Consider the following 21,664-nt stretch of genomic DNA (forward strand, 5'->3'; position numbering starts at 1 on the left):
TGTATATCTGAGATTTTGTTGCCTTTGGATTCCTCTAGTATTTTTATGGTTTCCCATATTACATTTAAGTCCTTCATCCATTTTGAGTTTATTTTCGTGTATGGTGTAAGTTGGTGGTCTAGTTTCATTTTTTTGCAAGTATTTGTCAAATTTTCCCAACACCATTTATTGAAGAGACTATCTTGGCTCCATTGTATGTTCTTGCCTCCTTTGTCAAATATTAATTGAGCATGTTGGTTCGGGCCGATTTCTGGGCTCTCTATTCTATTCCACTGATCTACATGTCTGTTCTTCTGCCAGTACCAGTCAGTTTTGAGAACAGTGGCTTTGTAATACAGCTTGATATCTGATATGGAGATCGCACCTAGTTTGTTCTTACTCAGGATCGCTGCAGCTATTTGGGGTCTTTTTTTATTCCAGATGAATTTTTGGAGAGTTTGTTCTAGGTCTGTGAAATATGCCATTGGTATTTTAATGGAAGTGCGTTGAATTTAATGATTGTTTGGGTAGTATGGACATTTTAATGATGTTGATTCTACAAATCCAAGAACATTGTATGTTCTTCCATCTGTTTATGTCTTTCTCTATCGCATTTTCAATGTCCTGTAGTTTTCTGAGTTGAGGTCTTTTACCTCCTTAGTTAAGTTTATTCCTAGGTAGCTTCATTTTCTTGGTGCTATGGTAAATGGGATTGATTTTTAGTCTCTCTTTCTTTAAGACCACTCTTGGTGTATAGAAATGCCATAGATTCCTTGGCATTAATTTTGTATCCTGCTACATTGCCAAATTCATTTATTAAGTATAATAGTTTTTTGATGGAGTCTATAGGGGTTTTTTATGTATAAAACCATGTCATCTGCAAATAAGGACAGTTTTACTTCTTTTCCAATTTGGAAGCCTTTTATTTCTTCTTCTTGTCTTATTTCAATGGCTAATATTTCCAGTACTATGTCAAACAGGAGTGGTGAGAGTGGGCATCCCTGTCTTGTCCCTGTTCTTAGGGGAAATGGTGTTAGTTTTTGTGCATTGAGTATGATGTTGGCTGTGGGTTTGTCATATATGGCTTTTATTATGTTGAGGTATGATCCTTCTATGTCCACCTTGCTGAGAGTTTTTATCAAAAATGGGAGTTGCATTTTTCAAATGCTTTTTCTGCATCAATTGATATGACCATGTGGTTTTTTTCTTTCAATTTGTTTATGTGATGTATCACATTTATTGATTTGCGGATATTGTATCATCCTTGCATCCCTGGGATAAATCCTACTTGTTCATGATGTATGATCTTTCTGATGTGCTGCTGGAACTGATTTGCTAAGATTTTGTGGAGGATTTTGGCATCTATGTTCATGAGGGATATTGGCCTGTAATTCTCTTTTATTCTGTTGTCTTTACCTGGTTTTGGTATTAGGGTGATGCTGGCTTCATAGAATGAACTTGGAAGTGTTTCTTCCTCTTGATTTTTTTGTAGTAGTCTGAGGAGGATAGATTTTAGTTCTTCCTTGAATGTTTGGTAAAACTCCCCTGCGAAGCTGTCTGGTCCTGGGCTTTTGTTTGCTAGAAGCTTTTTGATGACTGCTTCAATTTCTTCCATATTAATTGGCCTATTGAGATTTTTAGATTCTTCCTGATTGAGTTTTGGAATGTTGTATTTTTCTAGGAATATGTCCATTTCTTCCAGGTTGTCTAGTTTGTTGGAGTAGAGTTGTCCATAGTATTTATTAACAATCATTTGTATTGCTGTGGGGTCTGTTGTTATTTTTCCTCTACCATTTCTGATTTTGTTTGTTTGGGTCCTCTCTCTTTGCTTCTTGGTGAGGCTGGCTAGAGGTTCATCTATCTTGTTAATCTCTCAGAGAACCAGCTCTTTGTTTCATTGATTTTATGTAATTTTTTTTTTTGGTCTCTATGTCATTTATTTCTGCTCTAATCTTTATTATTTCTTTCCTTCTGCTCACTCTGGGGTTTTCTTGTTGCTCTCTTTCTAATTCTTTGAGATGTAGAGTTAGATGATTTACTACCATTTTTTCTAGTTTTTTGAGATAGGCCTGTAGAGCTATGAACTTCCCTCTCAGGACTGCTTTCATTGTGTTCCATAGGTTTTGGATTGTTGTATTTTCATTGTCATTAGTTTCCAGGATGTTTTTAATTTCTTCTTTAATCTCATTGGTTATCCAATCAATATTTAATAACATGCTATTCAGCTTCGAAGTGTTTGAGTACTTTGGGTTGTTTTTATTGTAGTTTATTTCTAGTATTGTGCCATCGTGGTCTGAGAAGATGCTTAGTATGATTTCAATCTTCTTGAATTTGGGGAGACTTTGTTTGTGACTCAATATGTGGTCTGTTTTTGAAAATGTCCCATGAGCACTTGAAAAGAATGTATATTCCGTGGCTTTGGGGTGAAATGTTCTGAAGACGTCAATTAAGTCCATCTGATCTAGTGAGTCATTTTGGATTGCTGTTTCTTTGCTGATTTTTGTCTAGAGGATTTATCCAGTGATGTATTAAAGTCCCTTACTATGATTGTATTGTTGTCAATCTCTCTTGGATATCTTCCTGGAGTTTTTTTTAATGTATTTGGGTGCTCCTGCATTGGGTGCATATATGTTTATCAGGGTTAAAACTTCTTGTTTTATTGATCCCTTTAGTATTATGAAGTGGCCTTCCTTATCTCTTGTTATGGCCTTCACTTTGAATCTATTTTGTCTGATATAAGTATTGCTACCCCAGTTTTTTTTTTTCATTTTTTTTTTTGCCTTAAAGATATTTTTCCATCCTTTCACTTTCAGTCTGTGTGAGTCCCTTCTTCTGAGGTGGGTCTCTTGTAGACAGCAAATGTATGGGTCACGTTTTTTTATTCATTTATCAACTCAATGTCTTTTGTTTGTAGTATTGAGTCAATTTACATTTAAAGTTATTATTGAAAGACACTTGTTTGTAGCAATTAGTTTTTGTGTGGCTGTTTTCTTTCTGAGCTTTTTCTTTTTTCTTTTTACACCGGTCCCTTTAGCATTTCTTGCATTGCTGGCTTGGTGGTGATAAACTCCCTTAGCATTTTTTTTTTTTTTGTCTGTGACGCTTCTTATTTCCCCTTCAATTGGGAATGATACCCTTGCTGGATAGAGTATTCTTGGATTTAGTCCTTTGCTTTGCATCACTTTGTAAATTTATGTCCATTGTTTTCAGGCATGATGTGTTTCTGTTGAGAAATCATTTGATAATCTAATGGGAGATCCCTTCAATGTAACTTTCTGTGTCTCTCTTGCAGCCTTTAAGGGTCTCTCTTTGTCCTGAACATTTGCATGGTAATTATGATGTGTCTTGGTGTGGGTCTTTTCAGGTTCACCTTGTTTAGGACTCTCTGTGCTTGTGTGATTTTTTTTCTTCCCCACGTCTGGGAAGTTTTCTGATATTATTTCTTCAAGTAGGTTTTCTAACCCTTGTTTCTCTTTCTGTTGGTCTTGCACCCCTATTAGTCGTATGTTGTTTTGTTTCATGTTGTCCTATAGCTCCTTTAGGCTCTCCTTCTGTCTTTTAATTTTTTTTCCCCAATTACTGTTCAGTTTGGGTGTATTTTGTGTCCCTGTCTTCTAATTCGCTAATTTGGTCCTCCGCTTCTCCTAGTCTACTGGTGAAACTTCCCATTGTGTTTTTTATTGCAGCTATATCACTCTTCATTTCTTCTTGGTTCTTACATAATTTATTGATTTTTTCATCTCTTTCTTTTTTCTTCTTGCATAAGTTGTTGATTTTTTCCTCCATCTGGTTTATCTACTCTAGGACCCTTAATCTGAATTCTTTTTCTGTCATGTTGCATGCCTCTGTATCACTTAGCTGCTTTTCTGGCGAGTCCTCCTTTTCTTTCCTTTGTGGGTTTCTTTGTCTAACCTTGTTTGATCGTACCGCCATATCTAGATGTTGAGTCGTTCAGTGGCTGCTTCTTGGGTGGCAGTGGATCCTCGGGCTGCGATTGCTTTTTGGGTGGTTGTGGTAGCCTCTGCTCCTCAGTTGGTAGCAGCTCCTCTGGTGGGTGCTGTTCACAGTGGTGGTGGCACCTCTGCCTGTGGGGGGAGGCTTCACACATAGCTGCTGTTCCTCAGACAGAGGGTCTGGTGATCAGGAGGCTGCTGTTCCTTGGATCTCATCCATTTCTTCTTGAATCTTGCATAAGTTGTTGATTTTTCCTCCATCTGGTTTCTGCATTCTAGGACCCTTAATCTGAATTCTTTTTCTGTCATGCTGCATGCCTCTGTTTCACTTTGCTGCTTTTCTGGCGAGTCCTCCTTTTCTTTCCTTTGGGGGTTTCTCTTCTACCCATGTTTGAGCTCACCAAGATATCTAGACGTTGAGTTGTTCAGGGGCTGCTCCTTTGGTGGCAGTGTCTCCTCGGGCTGTGGTTGCTCCTTTGGTGGTTGTGGTAGCAGCTGCTCCTCAGTTGGCAGCAGTTTCTCTAGTGGGTGCTGTTCACAGCTGTGGTCACTCCTCTGGCTGGTGGAGGGAGGCTTCACACACAGCTGCTGTTTCTCAGAGGTGCTGTTCATGAGGCTGCTGTTCCTTGTATGGTGGTGGGCTACACACGCAGCTGCTACTCCTTGAAATGAGACCGACTGCTCACATGGCTGCTGATCCTTGGATGGGGGCTGGCTGCACACTGCTGTTGTTCCTCTGATGTGGTGGGCTGCTTGTGGGGCTACTGCTCCTAGGACTTGGACAGGTTGATTGCAAGTCTGCTGCTCCTCAGATGGGGATGGGCTGCTTGTGTGGCTGCTGCTCTTTGGATGGGAATGAGCTGCATACATGGCTGCTCCTCCTCAGATGGAGACGCGCCACTCACCCGTCTGCTGCTAATAGGAGAGGTGCAGGCTGTGTGTGGCTCTGCTCCTTGGACTGGTGCGTGCTGCGCAGGGCTGCCACTCCTCACATGTGGACGGTCTTCTCGTGTGGCTGCTGCTGCTCCTCGAATGGGGATGAGCTGCTTTAAGAACTGCTGCTCCTCAAATGGGGGCAGGCTGCTCACACAGCTGCTGTTCCCATGATTGAGCAGGCTGCTCATGTGGCTGCTGCTGCTGCTGCTGCTTGGACAAGGGCAAGATTCTTGCGCAGCTGCTGCTCCTCAGACTATTGCACAGTGAGGGCTGTGCGCAGCTACTGCTCCTCGGATGGGGGCGGGCTTCATAGGGTTGCTGCTCCTCAGATGTAGGTAGCCTGCTTGTGCAGCTGCTGCTCCTCGGACAGGTCGGACTGCTCTTGTGGTTGCTGCTCCTCAGACAGGGAAGCGGGCCCGTAACACAGCTGCTGCTCCTTGGACAGGGGTAGGCCACATGAGGTGCTGCTCTTAGACCTGAGGCTGGCTGCTCACATGTCTGCTGCTCAAATGGTTGAAAAAATAATGTGAAAAGAAGTAGGAAATAAAGCAACAAACAAGAAAAGGAGAAGAAAGAAAAAATAAAAAAAATAGAGCAACAAACAAAAAAAGGGAAAACAAAAAAAAGCAAAAAAAAGCTAACAAAATAATATTAAAAAAATAAAAATGAAAAATTGAAATGTCATTTCTTTTTCTGGCTTAAGATCCCAGTTTTCTGGAATGTCTGGGATTTTTTTTTTTCTGTTGCTGGGGCTGAAAGCTCCTCCATAGGCCAGACCCTGTTTACTCCTAGGGACTAATTAGGTCCTTCATGCCATTCATGGTGGAATCTGGGTGTGGCTGTATTCCTTGCCTGTGGTCTGGAGGGAGGAGTTATATCCTCAGGAGAAAATGGCTGCCCAAGTCCTGGGCTCAGGCTTAACTCAGCACTCAATTTGCTCCCACTTCTCCTGGCCCCATTTTCTCCCCAGCCTCTCCCCAGATTCCACTCATCAGCACCTTCTCATGCTCTTAACCACAGGTGAGTGTCTGTATCCAAAATGTCCTATGAACAGGGTTCAGTAAAAACAAACAAACAAACACCGGCCGCAGAAACGAAGAGGACTGATTCTTTGTAAGCTCCTCTCTTACCGGCACTGTATGGTCTGGTCAGTGCTTCAGGCTGCCCCCTTTAGGCTCAGTCCTCTGTAATTACGGAACCCAGATCTCACATCCCCCAGGGCCAACAGTCCTGGGATCTCCTTACCACAGTCAGGGGCTGTGCCTGTCCCAAGAGATGCGGCTGGGTGCCCCGCCGTCTCCCTCTGGCCCTCTGGGCTCAGAGATCTGGCAAACTTTCCTGCCCAGATCCCTGGTTTTTACCTTTTCAGGGGAACTCTGCCCTTCCCAGCTGCAAACTGTCTCACCAGCTGAGTGTACTTTGCCAATTCAGGGTGGGTGTTATTAGTTTCAGCTGCTCATTTTATTTGCTCGGGGACAAGCCTTGGGACAAGTCTGCCTATTCCTTCACCATCTTGTCAGGAGCCAGCTTTGCCCATTTTTTGATTGGATTATTTATCTTCCTTTTGTTAAGTTGTATGAGTTCCCTATACACTTTGGAGATTAAACCCTTATCAGAAGTCACATTGGCAAATACATTTTCCCATGCAGTGGACTCTCTTAGTGCTTTGTTGATGGTTTCTTTTGCTGTGCAGAAACTTTTTATTTTGATGTATCCCCACATGCTTATTTTCTCCTTAGTTTCTATTGCCCTAGGAGCTATATCGGTAAAGATATTGCTACAACAAATGTCAGCTATTTTGGTGCATATGGCTTCATATAAGATTTTTATGGTTGCCCATCTTACATTTAAGTCCTTAATCCATTTGGAGTTTCTTTTTGTGTACGGTGTAAGTTCGTGGTCTAGTTTCATTTTTTTTGCATGCACCTGTCCAATTTTCCAAACGCCATTTTTGAAGAGACTATATGACCCTTTTGTATGTTTTTGCTTCCTTTGTCAAATATTAATAGATCATAATGGCTTGTGTCAATTTCTGGGTTCCCTGTTCTGTTCCACTGGTCTATATGTCTGTTTTTGTGCCAGTACCAGACAGTTTTGAGAACAGTGGCTTTGTAGTATAGTTTGATATCTGGTATTGTGATCCCTCCAATATTGTTCTTATTTATCAGGATTATTGAAACTATTTGGGGTCTTTTTTTATTCCAGATGATTTTTTGGAGAGTTTGTTCTAGGTCTTTGAAGGTGCTGTTGGTACTTAAATGGGGCTTGCATTGAATTTATAGATTGCTTTGGGTAGTCTGGTCATTTTAATGATTTTGATTCTACCAATCCATGAATATGGTAGATTTTTCATTTGTTCATATATTCCTCTATCTCTTTTTTCAGCATCCTGAAATATTATGAGTACAGGTCCTTTACCTCCTTGGTTAAGTTTATTCCTAGGTATCTTACTTTTCTTGTTGCAATGATAAATGGGATTGCTTTTTTAGTTTCTCTTTATGTGAGTTAATTATTGGTGTATAGAAAAGCCATAGACTTATGGGTGTTAATTTTGTATCCTACTACATTGCAGAATTCATTTATTAAGTCTAGTAGTTTTTTTATGGAGTCTTTCTGGTTTTCCATGTACAATATCATGTCATCTGCAAATAAGGCCAGTTTTAATTTTTTTCCAATTTGGATGCCTTTTATTTCTTCTACTTGTTTGATCGCAATAGCTAATACTTCCAGTACTATGTCGAACAGGAGTGGTGAGAGTCGGTATCCCTGTCTCATCCCTGTTCTTAGGGGGAAAAGGTTTTAGTTTTTGTCCATTGAGTATGATGTTGGCGGTGGGTTTGTCATATAAGGCTTTTATTGTGTTGATGTATGATCCTTATATTCCCACCTTGCCTAGAGTTTTTATCAAAAAAGAGTGTTGGATTTTGTCAAATGCTTGTTATGCATCAGTGGATATGATTATATGGTTTTTATCTTTCAGTTTGTTTATGTGGTGTATCATGTTTATTGATTTGTGGATATTGTACCATCTTTGCATCCCTGGAATAAATCTCACTTGGTCATGGTGTACGATCTTTCTAATGTAATGCTGGATTTGATTTTCTAGGAATTTGGCATCTATATTCATGAGGAATATGGGCCTATATTGGTGTTTCTTTGTATTGTCTTTATTAGTTTTGGGATTAGGGTAATTCTGGCTTCTCAGAAAGAGCTTGGAAGTATTCTTCCTCTTGAATTTTTTTGTAATAATATGAAGAGGATAGGTTTTAGTTCTTCTTTGAATGTTTGATAAAACTCCCCTGTGAAGCTGTCATGTCCAGGGCTTTTGTTTGTTGGATGTTTTTTGATTATTGCTTCAATGTCATCATAGTTATCGCCTGTTCAGATTTCTGTTTTTATTCTCGCTGAGTTTTGGAAGGTCGTATTTTTCTAGGAATATATCCATTTCTTCTAGGCTGTCCAGTTTGTTGGAATAGAGTTGCTCATAGTATTTTTATTTATTTTACGATTCTTTGTATTTCTGTGGGGTCTGTTGTTATTTAGACTCTTTCATTTCTAATTTTGTTTATTTGGGTCCTCTCTCTTTGCTCCTTGGTGGGTCTTCCTAGAGATTCATCATCTTATTTATCCTTTCAAAGTATCAGCTCTTGGTTCATTGATTTTTTTTGTGTGTGTCTATGCATTTATTTCTGCTTTGATCTTTATTATTTACTTTCTTCTGCTCGCTCTGGGGTTTTCTTGTTGCTCTCTTTGTAATTCTTTAAATTGCAGAGTTAGGGGGTTGATTACCATTTTTTCTTTATTCTTTTACTTTTTCTTTCTTTCTTTTCTTTCTTTCTTTGTTTTGAGGTAGGCTTTTAATGCTATACTAGTAAACTTCTTTCTTAGGATTGCTTTTACCATGTCTCATAGATTTTGGATTGTTGTGTTTTCCTTGTCATTTGTTTCCAGGATTTTTAAATGTCTTCTTTGATCTCTTTGATAACCCACTCATTTTTTAAAAATATATATATTTTATTGATTTTTTACAGAGAGGAAGGGAGAGGGATAGAGAGTCAGAAACATTGATGAGAGAGAAACATTGATCAGCTGCCTCCTGCACATCCCCTACTGGGGATGTGCCTGCAACCAAGGTACATGCCCTTGACAAGAATTGAACCTGGGACCCTTCAGTTCCCAGGACTACACTCTATACTGTGACCAGGGCCCCACTCATTTTTTAATAGCATGTTATTCATCCTCTAAGTGTTTGAAATTTTATGATTTTTTAAATTTAGTTGAATTCTAATCTTATGCCATTGTGATCTGAGAAAATGCTTGATATGATTTCAATCTTCTTGAATTTGCAAAGACTTTGCCTATGTCCCAATATGTGGTCTATCTTTGAAAATGTTCCATGTGTGCTTGAGAATAATGTAAATTCTGTAGTTTTAGGGTGAAGTGTTCTAAAGGTGTTTATTAAGTCCATTGGAACTAGTGAGTCTTTTAGGGTTGCTGTTTCTTTGCTAATTTTTTGTCTATAGGAGTTATCCAGGGATGTTAATGGGGTATTAAGTCTCCAACTGTGATTGTATTGCTCTCAATCTCATCACTGATATCTTCCAGACATTTTTTTATGTACTAGGTGTACCAGTTAATAATGCGGATTTTTTTCAATAGATAGACTTACACATATGTTGATATATATGTGAATTTATATTTATCCTATTTTGTTATATTGACAATAAGCTTCAAAATTCATATATCAAATTTTCTGAAGGTGTTAACATCATAGATATTTTTACGCTTAAAAATGACAAATTTCATGCCAAAAAAAAGCATTTATGGGATTTTTTTAAAAATTTTTTTTTACAGCTATTTTGACTTTTTTATTGGGTGAATCATATATTTCCATGTCTGTATTTGTTTTCTGGAGGATTGTTGTAGAATTTGGTGACCTAATGTTTCCCTGATTTTTCATGTTCTTTGGAATTTTGCATTGCTGTTTTTATTTTTCTTTCTTTTGTTTTTTTATTTAAGTATTACAAAGGGTATTACATATGTGTCCATTTTATCCCCCCGCCCTAGACAGTCCCCTAGCCTCCCCTATCCCCCAATGTCTTATGTCCACTGGTTATGCTTATATGCATGCATGCAAGTCCGTTAGTTGATCTCTTACCCCCCTACCTCCTGCCCCCCCACCCTCCCGGCCTTCCCGCTGCAGTTTGACAATCTGTTTGAGGCAGATCTGCCTCTGTATCTATTACTGTTCAAAAGTTTATAATGGTCCCTATTATCCATGAATGAGTGAGATCATGTGGTATTTTTCCTTCATTGACTGGCTTATTTCACTTAGCATAATGCTCTCCAGTTCCATCCATGACGTTGCAAATGGTAAGAGTTCCTTCCTTTTTAGAGCAGCATAGTATTCCATCGTGTAGATGTACCACCGTTTTCTAATCCATTCATCTACTGATGGGCACTTAGGCTGTTTCCAGATCTTAGCTATGGTGAATTGTGCTGCTATGAACATATGGGTGCATATATCCTTTCTGACTGGTGTTTCTGGCTTCTTGGGATATATTCCTAGAAGTGGGACAAAGGGTCAAATGGGAGTTCCATTTTCAGTTTTTTAAGGAAACTCCATACTGTCTTCCATAGTGGCTGCACCAGTCTGCATTCCCACCAGCAGTGCACAAGTGTTCCTTTTTCTCCACATCCTCTCCAGCACTTATCGTTTGTTGATCTGTTGATGATAGCCAGTCCGACAGGTGTGAGATGGTACCTCATTGTTGTTTTGATTTGCATCTCTCGGATGATTAGTGACTTTGAGCAAGTTTTCATGTCTCTTGGCTTTCTGAATGTCCTCTTTTGAAAGGTGTCTATTTAGGTCCTTTGCCCATTTTCTGATTGGATTGTTTATCTTCCTTTTGTTAAGTTGTATGAGTTCCCTATAAATTTTGGAGATTAGGCCCTTATCAGATATGACATTGGCAAATATGTATTCCCACACTGTGGGTTTTCTCGTTGTTTTGTTGATGGTTTCTTTTGCTGTGCAGAAGCTTTTTATTTTGATGTAGTCCCATTTGTTCATTTTCTCTTTAGTTTCAAGTGCCCTAGGAACTGTATCAGTGAAGAAATTGCTTCGGCATATGTCTGAGATTTTGTTGCCTTTGGATTCTTCTAGAATTTTTATGGTTTCCTGTCGTACATTTAAGTCCTTTATCCATTTTGAGTTTATTTTTGTGTATGGTGTAAGTTGGTGGTCTAGTTTCATTTTCTTGCATGTATCTGTCCAATTTTCCCAACACCATTTATTGAAGAGACTATCTTGGCTCCATTGTATGTTCTTGCCTCCTTTGTCAAATATTAATTGAGCATATTGTTTCGGGCCGATTTCTGGGTTCTCTATTCTATTCCATTCATCTATATGCCTATTGTTGTGCCAGTACCAGGCAGTTTTGAGAACAGTGGCTTTGTAATACAACTTGATATCTGGTATTGAGATCCCACCTACTTTGGTCTTATTCAGGATTGCTGCAGCTATTCGGGGTCTTTTTTTATTCCAGATGAATTTTTGGAGAGTTCGTTCTAGATCTCTGAAGTATGCCGTTGATATTTTAATGGGAAATGCGTTGAATTTATAGATTGCTTTGGGTAGTATGGACATTTTAATGATGTTGATTCTACCAATCCATGAACATGGTATGTTCTTCCATCTGTTTATGTCTTCCTCTATATCTTTTTTCAACATCCTGTAGTTTTCTGAGTAGAGGTCTTTTACCTCTTTAGTTAAGTTTATTCCTAGGTAGCTTAATTTTTTTGGTGCGATGGTAAACGGGATTGTTTTTATAATCTCTCTTTCTGAAAGTTCACTATTGGTGTATAGAAATGTCTCAGATTTCTTGGGGTTAATTTTGTATCCTGCTACATTGCCAAATTCATGTATTAAGTCTAGTAGCTTTTTGATGGAGTCTCTAGGGTTTTGTATGTATAATATCAGTCGTCTGCAAATAAGGAGAGCTTTACTTCCTCTTTTCAATTTGGATGCCTTCTATTTCTTCTTCTTGCCGAATTGCAATGGCTAACACTTCCAGTACTATGTTGAACAGGAGTGGTGAGAGTGGGCATCCCTGTCTTGTTCCTGTTCTTAGGGGAAATGGTGTTAGTTTTTGTCCATCGAGTATGATGTTGGCTGTGGGCCTGTCATATATGGATTTTATTATGCTGAGGTATGATCCTTCTACTCCCACCTTGCTGAGAGTTTTTATCAAACATGGGTGTTGAATTTTGTCAAATGCTTTTTCTGCATCAATTGATATGACCATGTGGTTTTTTTCTTTCAATTTGTTTATGTGATGTATCACGTTTATTGATTTGCAGATATTGTACCATCCTTGCATCCCTGGGATAAATCCTACTTGGTCATGGTGTATGATCTTTCTGATGTACTGCTGGATCCGATTACCTAGGATTTTGTTGAGGATTTTGGCATCTGTGTTCATGAGGGATATTGGCCTGTAATTCTCTTTCATTGTGTTGTCTTTACCTGGTTTTGGTATTAGGGTGATGCTGGCTTCATAGAATGAGCTTGGAAGTGTTTCTTCCTCTTAAATTTTTTGTAGTAGTCTGAGGAGGATAGGTGTTAGTTCTTCCTTGAATATTTGGTAAAACTCCCCTGTGAAGCCGTCTGGTCCTGGGCTTTTGTTTGCTGGAAGCTTTTTGATGACTGCTTCAATTTCTTCCATAGTTATTGGCCTGTTGAGATTTTTAGATTCTTCCTGATTGAGTTTTGGAATGTTGTATTTTTCTAGGAATTTGTCCATTTCCTCCAGGTTGTCTAGTTTGTTGGAGTAGAGCTGTCCATAGTATTTTTTAACAATCATTTGTATTTCTGTGGGGTCTGTTGTTATTTCGCCTCTATCGTTTCTGATTTTGTTTATTTGGGTCCTCTCTCTTTGCTTCTTGGTGAGTCTGGTTAGTGGTTTGTCAATCTTGTTTATCCTTTCAAAAAACCAGCTCTTGGTTTCATTGATTTTCTGTATTCTTTTTTTGGTCTCTATGTCATTTATTTCTGATCTAATCTTTATTATCTCCTTCCTTCTGCTCACTCTGGGTTTTTCTTGTTGCTCTCTTTCTAATTCTTTGAGATGTAGAGTTAGATGATTTACTACCATTTTTTCTAGTTTTTTGAGATATGCCTGTAGAGCTATAAACTTCCCTCTCAGGACTGCTTTCATTGTGTCCCATAGGTTTTGGATTGTTGTGTTTTCATTGTCATTAGTTTCCGGGATGTTTCGAATTTCTTCTTTGATTTCATTGGTAACCCAATCAATATTTAATAGCATGCTACTCAGCTTCCAGGTGTTTGAGTATTTTGGGTTGTTTTTATTGTAGTTTATTTCTAATATTATGCCATTGTGGTCTGCGAAGATGCTTTTTATGATTTCAATCTTCTTGAATTTGGGGAGACTTTGCTTGTGACCCAATATATGGTCTATTTTTGAATATGTCTTATGAGCATTTGGGTAGAATGTATATTCCCTGGCTTTGGGGTGAAGTGTTCTGACGATGTCTATTAAGTCCATCTGATCTAGTGAGTCATTTAGGATTGCTGTATCTTTGCTAATTGTTTGTGTAGAGGGCTTATCCAGTGTTGTCAGTGGTGTATTAAAGTCCCCTACTATGATTGTATTGTTGTCAATCTCTCCTTTGATATCATCCAGGAGTTTTTTTTATGAATTTGGGTGCTCCTGCATTGGGTGCATATATGTTTACCAGGGTTATATCTTCTTGTTGTATTGATCCCTTTAGTATTATGAAGTGGCCTTCCTTAGCTCTTGTTATGCCCTTCACTTTGAGGTCTATTTTGTCCGATATAAGTATTGCTACCCCAGCTTTCTTTTCCTTTCCATTTGCCTGAAAGATATTTTTCCATCCTTTCACTTTCAGTCTGTGTGAGTCCCTTCTAATGAGGTGGGTTTCTTGTAGACAGCAGATGTATGGGTCATGTTTTTTTATCCATTCAGCCACTCGATGTCTTTTGTTTGGAGCATTTAGTCCGTTTACGTTTAAAGTTATTATTGAAAGGTACTTGTTTGTAGCCATTTCTGTTTTTGTGTGGCTGTTTTCTTTCTGAGCTTTTTATTTCTTATTTTTATACCATTCCCTTTAGCATTCTTTGCATTGCTGGCTTGGTGGTGATAAACTCCCTTAGCCTTTTTTTGTCTGTGAAGCTTCTTATTTCCCCTTCAAGTTTGAATGATAGCCTTGTTGGATAGAGTATTCTTGGATTCAGTCCTTTGCTTTGCATCACTTTGTAAATTTCTGGCCATTCTTTTCTGGCCTGACGTGTTTCTGTTGAGAAATCATTTGACAATCTAATGGGAGAGCCCTTGTATGTAACTTTCCGCCTCTCTCTTCCAGCCTGTACGATTCTCTCTTTGTCCTGAACGTTTGCCATGGTAATTATGATGTGTCTTGGTGTGGGTCTTTTCGGGTTCACCTTGTTTGGGACTCTCTGGGCTTGTGTGACTTTTTTCTTCCCCACCTCAGGGAAGTTTTCTGATATTATTTCTTCTAATAGGTTTTCTAATCCTTGTTCATCCTTCTGTTGTTCTGGTACCCCTATTATTCGTATGTTGTTTCGTTTCATGTTGTCCCAAAGCTCCCTTAGGCTCTCCTCCTGTCTTTTAATTTTTTTCTCCAATTGCAGTTCAGTTTGGGTGTGTATTGCTTCCTTGTCTTCTAATTCACTAATTCGGTCCTCCGCTTCTCCTAGTCTACTGTTGATACTTTCAATGGAGTTTTTCATTGCAGCTATAACACTCTTCATTTCTTCTTGGGTCTTACTTAAGTTGTTGATTTTTTCATCTGTTTCTTCTAGCTTCTTGCAGAGGTTGTCGATTTTTTCTTCCATCCGGTTTATGCACTCTAGGACCCTTATTCTGAATTCTTTTTCTGTCATGTTGCATGCCTCTGTATTACTTAGCTGCTTTTCTGGAGAGACCTCTTTCTCTTTCCTTTGGGGGTTTCTTTGTCTGCCCATGTTTGATCTCACTGACATATCTAGACGTTGAGTCGTTCAGTGTTTGCTCCCTAGGTTGCAGTGACTCCTTGGTCTGTGGTTGCTCTTCGGGCGGTTGCGGTAGCAGGTGCTCTTCAGTTGGCAGCAGCTCCTCTGGTGGGTGCTGTTCACAGCTGTGGTGGCTCTTCTGGGTGGTGGGGCGAGGTTTTATGTACAGCTGCTGTTCCTCAGCAGAGGGTGTTGGTGCTCAGGAGGTTGCTTTTGCTTGGACCTGCTGCGTTGATTTAAAGACACAAAATACAACACAACAAGGCACCACGTACCAGGCACTATACACAAATATATTCACGATATTAAAAACCCCAAATAAAGGTGAGCACCCGAATTAAGAGAATTAGGGGATAAGGAAGAAGGAAGAGAAAAAGATAAAAGAGAAAAAAGAAAAGAAAAGTAGGGACCAAAAAAAGGAGTGCAAAAATGAAATTGGGAAAAAGGATAGGGGAAAATAAAAGCGAGAAAAGAAAAGAAAAGAAAAAAAAAGAGCGAAAAGAGAGAATGAAGTGGAAGAGGGGAAGAGACTTTTTTATATGAGGAGAATACTCCTATAGAACAGCCATTAATCCCAACAAATTCCAGCAATAGCTCCCTGGAGATGAATGCAAACTAGAAACAACCAATAATATAACGATGAAAATAGAATGGAGAACACTAATCCCAAAATAAAATAAAGAGAAAATAAAATGGCACTTTAAAAATATGGTAAAATGGTAGCAGTAATAATACTGGTTAAAAATAAGAAGGTAGTAATTAAAAGGGTAAAATCAGGTGATGGAAAAAAGAAGAAAACAAAAGAAAAAAAAAGAAAAAAAAAGAAAAAAATTGGTTTCTTAGTTAAAAGGTGAAAAAAGAAAAAAAAAATGCAGTAGTGAAGGTCCTTCGGTTCTTCTATTCTTCAGTGTGGCTCGCCTTAAGACCTGTCAGGTATTCAGGAGAGTGTTGAGTTTCCCTGCGATACACTGTTCCTCTGTGTTGTAAACCACAGTCCTTATTTTAAAGCAAGCCGCATTTGTTTCCCAGACTGCCTTATTTTGTGTTTAGCAAAGAGTCAGTTTGTGGGTCAGCCTCTGGGTGGCAGTGTTCTGGGGTTGGCGTCTGAGGCTATAGGGCCTCTCTGTCCAGTGGAAGTTCACTGCCCAGAGCTGGCTGCGTAATAGTTAGTTACTGGCGCTGTGTTGTTGCTGGGATTGAAAATCCCTCTATAGGCCAGACCCTGTTAACTCCCAGGGACTGATCAGGTTATTTTAATCCTTGATCAACTACAGGGTGGAATCTGGTTGTGGCTGTGCTCATTGCCTGGGGGCTGGGGGGAGGAGTCTCACTCTCCAGAGAGAATGGCTGCCCCAGTCCTGGGCTCAGGGGTGTCTCAGCACTCAGTTTGCTGCCACCTCTCCCGGCCCCCCTTCTCTCCTCAGTCTCTCCCCAGATTCCACTCCTCCGCACACTCTCCCTCTCTTCAGCACAGGTGAGTGTCTGTGTCCGAAATGTCCCATGAACAGGATTCAGTAAAAACAAACAAATGCCGGCCGCGGTAACGGGGAAGGCTTGGTTTCTGTAAGCTTCTTCTCTTACCGGGACTGCATGGTCTGATCAGCTCTTCAGGCTGCCCCTTTAGGCTCAGTCCTCTGTGATCACAGAACCCAGCTCTCAATTCTCCTGGCGGCGCCAGGAATCCCGTGGTTCTCCTTTCCCCCGTCAGGGGCTGTGCCTGTCCCAAGGGATGAGGCTGTCTGCCACGCGGTCTCCCTCCGACTCTCTAGGCTCAGAGGTCTGGCAAACTTTCCTGCCCAAATCCCTGGTTTTTTTTACCTTTCCAGGGGAGTTCTGCTCTTCCCGGCTGCAAACCGTCTCACCAGCTGAGCAATTTCGCCAATTCGGGGTCGATGTTACTAGTTTCAGCTGCTCACTCCATTTGCTCTGGGACACAACCTGGGACACGTCTGCCTATACCACCGCCATCTTCCGTCTCCCTGCATTGCTGTTTTTGCATTTGAATTAGCAGTCACCCACTGATGTCTACTACTTTCAGGGTATAAATACCTTTCCTTAGTACTGCTATAGATAAGGCTTTTTCAGTTCTTGTATGAATATGCCTGCTCTGTGCTTCATGCTCCCTCTTGTGGGAGAATTCTTAAGCCTGTTTGTGTTCCCTCTATTCTATAAAGCACCCGGGATTTTTTTTTTGGTTTTGTTTTGTTTTTTAATTAAATCGTTATTGCTCAGATTATTACATTTGTTCCTCTTTTCCCCCCCCATAACTTCCCACCTCCCAGTTCCCACCTCACCTTCCGCCCTCACTCCCAACCCACTGTCCTCATCCATAGGTGCACGATTTTTGTCCAGTCTCTTCCCACATCTCCCACACCTCTTCCCCCTGCAAGAATAGTCAGTCCATTCCCTTTCTATGTCCCCGATTCTATTATAGTCACCAGTGCATTCTGTTCATCAGATTATTTATTCACTTGATTCTTAGATTCACTTGTTGATAAATGCATATTTGTTGTTCATAATTTGTATCTTTACCTTTTTCTTCTTCCTCCTCTTCTTAAAGGATACCTTTCAGCATTTCATATAATACTGGTTTGGTGGTGATGAACTCCTTTAGCTTTTCCTTATCTGTGAAGCTCTTTATCTGGCCTTCAATTCTGAATGATAGCTTTGCTGGATAAAGTAATCTTGGTTGTAGGTTCTTGGTATTCATCACTTTGAATATTTCTTGCCACTCCCTTCTGGCCTGCAAAGTTTCTGTTGAGAAATCAGCTGACAATCATATGGGTATTCCCTTGTAGGTAACTGGGTTTCTTTCTCTTGCTGCTTTTAAGATTCTCTCTTTGTCTTTTGCTCTTGGCATTTTAATTATTATGTGTCTTGGTGTGGTCCTCTTTGGATACCTTTTGTTTGGGGTTCTCTGCACTTCCTGGACTTGTAAGTCTATTTCTTTCATCAGGTAGGGGAAGTTTTTCATCATTATTTCTTCAAATAGGTTTTCAATATCTTGCTCTCTCTCATTTTCTGGCACCCCTATAATCTGATGTTGGTATGCTTGAAGCTGTCCCAGAGGCTCCTTACACTATCTTCATATTTTCAGATTCTTTTTTCATTTTGCTTTTCCAGTTGGGTGTTTTTTTGCTTCTTCGCATTTCAAATCTTTGCCTTGATTCTTGCGCTCCTCTGGTCTGCTGTCGGGAGTCTGTATAATATTCTTTATTTCAGTCAGTGTATGCTTAATTTCTAGTTGGTCCTTTAGCACAACATCGAGGGTCTCATTAGATTTCTTGTACATCTCATTAAGTTTATCGGCAGTCTCTAGAAGACTCTTGAAAGACCTCAAAAGTGTGGTTTTGAATTCTATATCCAGCAGCCTGCTTTCTCCAGTTCTGTCATTTGTGTCCTGTTTCTTTGTTTTGGCATTTTTTATGCTTCGCTGTGTCGATAGAGTGGCTTTATGTGCTAAGTGTCCCAATTACCTGAGGTAGACACTCTTGGTGCACCTCGTAGTGGTCTTTGTGCGCAGTCTTGTTGTAGTTAAGCCTTGATTGTTGTAGGTAACACTGGGAGGGATTTGCCCTCCAGGCCAACTGGCTGTGATAATCAGCTGTGTCCTCAGTGGGAGAACTTCTGTCCTCTAGGGAGGTGCCTCTGTTCAAGGCTTGGGCAGGGCAGGTCCCAGGGATCAACAGGGCGGGCGGAGCGAGCAGTTATGGCTGTTCTCAGTCCCATCTCCAGAGGCTCTGCCTCTCAGTGTCCCAGCAACGGCTGCAAACCTCGGAGAGAAAGCTGCCCTCGAGTTCCGACCGATGCCAGACAGTCCCGCTTCTCCCGTTTGAGTCTGGGTCCCTAGAGACTCACCCAGAACTGGAGCTCAGAGCCTGAGACACCCTCCCAATTGAAAACGACAACCGCACCCTCAGCCTCCAGCCAGCTCCGCACGCACTCCGCACGTTAGTATTTCACTTCCGCACTGCGCCTCCTCTGAGTCTCGGTATGCTTTTCTCTTTCCTTCTAGTTGTGGAAGGGATGTTTTAATTCATTATTTTATTTTGAATAAAAGTGCTGCTGAAAGTTATTGTATATTTTGGGAAGCTTATGGTGAACATGCTCCATCTCATGATACTTGTGAATCCTGGTTTAAATGCTTTAAAAGTGATCATCTCTGATTATTTCCAGTGGCACGGTTGCGGAGTGGCCAACAGAGTGCCAATGGCCTGCAGAACAACATACTGAAGTTTTATTGTGACTACTGTGATACAAAGCTCACCGATGACTCTCCATCTGTGAGAGAGACACACTGCAGTGGTAGGAAACACAAAGAGAATGTGGAAGTCTACAATCAGAAATGGATGGAAGAGCAGGCCCAGAGCCTGATTGACAAAACAACTGCAGCATTTCATCAAGGAAAAATACCTCCTACTCCATTTTCAGCTCCACCTCCTGCAGAGGCGATGATCCCACCTCCCCCGAGTCTTACGGGTCCACCTAGCCCTGGTATGATGCCAGCACCCCATGTGGGGGGCCATCCCATGATGTCAATGATGGTTCCTCCTACTCCTCCTGGGATTATGCCAGTGGCACCTGCTCCTGGAATGAGGCTGCCTATGGAAGGGCACATGCCAATGATGCCTGTGTCCCCAGTGACAAGACTTCTTGCCCATCTCATGATGGTGCCCACTTGGCCCAGAATGATTTGACCATACAGATAAGGAGAAAGGGGAGCCTCTTTCTATCAGGCTTCTGTTGCTTGTTTTACTTCACATGGGATCAAGGTGCTGACTCTGGGTGTTTTCTAACAGCAGACAAGGAAGACTCACTCCCTCTTCCTAGAGAGAATAGTTTTTGAGGGGAGTAGTGGGACAAAAAAAACACAACAATTTTCATTTGTATTGTGAAATGTAAAAATAAAATTGTCAACTCTTTTCCTTAAAAAAAAAAAGTGATGATTTCTATGAGCAAGACAAAGAATGTTCAGGTCAGTTTGAATCATGCTTTGATTGTAAAACAATAAGAATGGGCTAGAAGACATGGCAAAGTAATTTTGCTTAATGATCATGCACCATCACACACTTCAAAATCTGTTAAAGACACATTAAAAGATCTTGCCTGGGAAGTATTAACCCACCGGCCAGATTCCCCAGATCTTGCTCCTTCAGATTACCACTTGTTCTGATTGATGGCACACACACACTTTCTGAGCAGCACTTCAAAACATATGAAGAATTGGAAAATTGGATCTCTGAGTGGTTTGCCTCAAAACAAGAAAAGTTCTATTGGGATGGTTTCCACAAATTACCTGAAAGGGAGAAATGTGTAGCTGGTGATGGGCAATACTTTGAATAAAGCACTTTTGATGTTGCTCTTGAAATTATTGTGTTTTGTTTGATTACAAAATTTGCATTATTAACTGGTACACAGAAACTCCTGATATTTGGGTGCTCTTTCATTGGGTGCATATATGTTTACCAGATTTATATACTCCTGTATTGATCACTTTATAATTATGAAGTGGCCTTCCTAGTCTCTTGTTATGGTCTTCTCTTTGAGGTCTATTTTGTCAGATATATGTATTTCTACCCCAGCTTTTATTTTTTTATGTTCATTTGCCTGATACTTTTCCATTACTTCACTTTCAGTCTGTATGAGTTTCTTGTTCTGAGTTGGGTCTCCTGTAGACAGAAATATGTGGATCATGTTTTCTTATCCATTCATTCACTTGATGTCTTTTGATTAGAGCATCTAATCCATTTATATTTAATGTTATTATTGATAGGTACTTATTTGTAGCCATTTCCGTACTTTATGCCTGTGTTACTTCCTCCCTTTCTATTTCTTCTTTTAACAGCATTCCTTTTAGCATTTCTTGCATTGCTGGCTTGGTAGTGGTAAACTCCCTTAGCAATTTTTTGTCTGTGAAGCTCCTGATTTCCCCTTCAATTTTGATTGATAGCCTTGCTGGATAGAGTATTCTTGGATTCAGTCCTTTGCTTTGCATCTCTTTGTATACTTCATTCCATTCCCTTCTAGCTTAGTGTGTTTCTGTTGAGGAACTACTTGATAATTTGATGGGGGATCCTTTGTAGGTAACTCTCTGTTTCTCTCTTGCAACCTTTAATATTCTCTTTTTGTCATTAACATTTGCCATTGTAATTATGATGTGTCTTGGTGTGGGTCTTTTGGGATTCATCTTGCTTGGGACTTTCTGTATTTGTGAGACACCTCCCCACCTCCTAAATTAGGGAAGTTTTCTGTCATTATTTCGTCAAAGAGATTCTCTAATCTTTGCTACTCTTGTCTTTCTGGAATCCCTATTCTGTATGTTATTTCATTTCATATTGGCCCAAAGCTTCCTTAAGCTCTCCTCCTGTTTTTTCAATTTTTTCTCCACTTGGTGTTCAGATTGGCTTGATTCTCTACCTTATCTTCTAACTCACAAATTCAGTCCTCTACTTCTTCCAGTCCTCTGTTAAAACCTCCTATAACATTTTTTGATTTTAGCAATATCACTTTTGATTTCTTCCTGATTTTTACATATGTTGTTGATTTTCTCATCCATCTAGTTTATGAACTATATGACCATTAAGCAGAATTCTTTTTCTGTCATATTGCATGCCTTTGTTTCACTTACTAGTATTTCCTTCCTTGGCGATTCCTTTTTCTTTCCTCTGGGGATTGTTTCATTGCCTCCCCATTCTATTACTAGAAATTCCAAACATTGAATTGCAAGGGTCTGAGTCATGTG

The sequence above is a fragment of the Myotis nattereri genome (genome assembly GCF_964212035.1).
Source record: "Myotis nattereri genome assembly, chromosome: Y".
NCBI classification, from domain to species: domain Eukaryota; kingdom Metazoa; phylum Chordata; class Mammalia; order Chiroptera; family Vespertilionidae; genus Myotis; species Myotis nattereri.